Raw genomic sequence first — 1,391 nt, 5'->3', positions numbered from 1 at the left:
GCCGCACGGGCCGCCGGGCCATCGCCGCACCCCGACGCCACGTGACGCCCTCCGACCGGCCGCTGCCTCCCCGACCTCGTCTCCGGCCAGATCCGGCCGCGGGAGAGCCGGATCCGGCGACCCCGTCCACGTCGGCTGCCGTTTTCGTCTTCTCCGGCGAGATCCGCCACCGCTTCGTTTTGCGTGCCCGGGTCAACCCTAGATCCGCGGGTGGCGATTTTCTTCTACGTCCTCAAATTCCAGATCCATATGCCCATGTTCATCGTGCTCTAACTTTGCATCCGTAACTCCGTTTCGGACATATAGCATATCAAAATGTTCGTCTCAGAGAGTACATCATTTCATCTGATTGCATCATTTTCATTTGAGTTCATCTTGATGCCCGAAATGCTGTTAGAAGTAGGCTATTTGAGACAATTGTCAGATCTGCTGCTCCATTTAGATATTTGTCATTTTTGCCATGATTATTGTATGCATGATATGCCCCTGAGCTCTTCATGAGTTTTGTTATATGTTTTGCCATCTATCCAGTTGTGCAACCCATGTATTTTTGTGATGTGTGTGGTGACTAACACAAGCTTGCAAAGTGGAGCATTCGTTAATGCTGATTTCAGGGACTTAGCATTTCCACTAAGTCCTTGAGCTGTTTATCTCAATATGCCATATGTTCATGTTGATTCCTAGTGATTCGTGCCTCTTTTGAGGATGATCAGTAAGGATGTTTTCTGGGAAATGACTTAATCACAGAGGCAGAGGAAATGTGCAAATTCATTCGAGATAACCTCAAAGCAGCCCAATCCCGCCAGAAGAGCTACTATGATAGTAAGCACCGTGATTTAGCTTTCGAGATCGGAGATCATTTTTACCTCCGCGTCTCTCCAATGAAAGGTACCGTCGCTTCGGTATCAAAGGGAAGCTTGCCCCCAGATACGTGGGACCTTTCAAGATCGTCAGCAAGAGAGGCGATCTCGCCTATCAACTCGAGCTTCCTTCAAACTTTGCAAATGTTCATGACGTGTTCCATGTCTCTCAGCTCCGAAAGTGCTTCAAGACTCCTGACCTATAACACCCCGGATATGATTTACCCAATATGTACTCCAACTCTTGCCGTTTCCGGCCTTAAGTTATTTTATTTTCTCGGGTTCGGGTTTTTGTCTCTGTGTGTTGTTGTCGTTGTCATGCATCTCATATCATGTCATTATGTGCATTGCATTTGCATACGTGTTCATATCATGCGTTCGAGCATTTTCCCCGTTGTCCGTTTTGCATTCCGGCGCTTCGTTCTCCTCCGGTGGTCATTTCTACCTTTCTTTCGTGTGTGGGGATTAAACATTTCCGGATTGGACCGAGACTTGCAAAGCGGCCTTGGTTTACTACCAGTAGACCGCCTG

This window comes from Triticum dicoccoides, chromosome 7A (genome assembly GCF_002162155.2).
Source record: "Triticum dicoccoides isolate Atlit2015 ecotype Zavitan chromosome 7A, WEW_v2.0, whole genome shotgun sequence".
Lineage (NCBI taxonomy): Eukaryota > Viridiplantae > Streptophyta > Magnoliopsida > Poales > Poaceae > Triticum > Triticum dicoccoides.
This window is presented reverse-complemented; position numbering follows the sequence as displayed.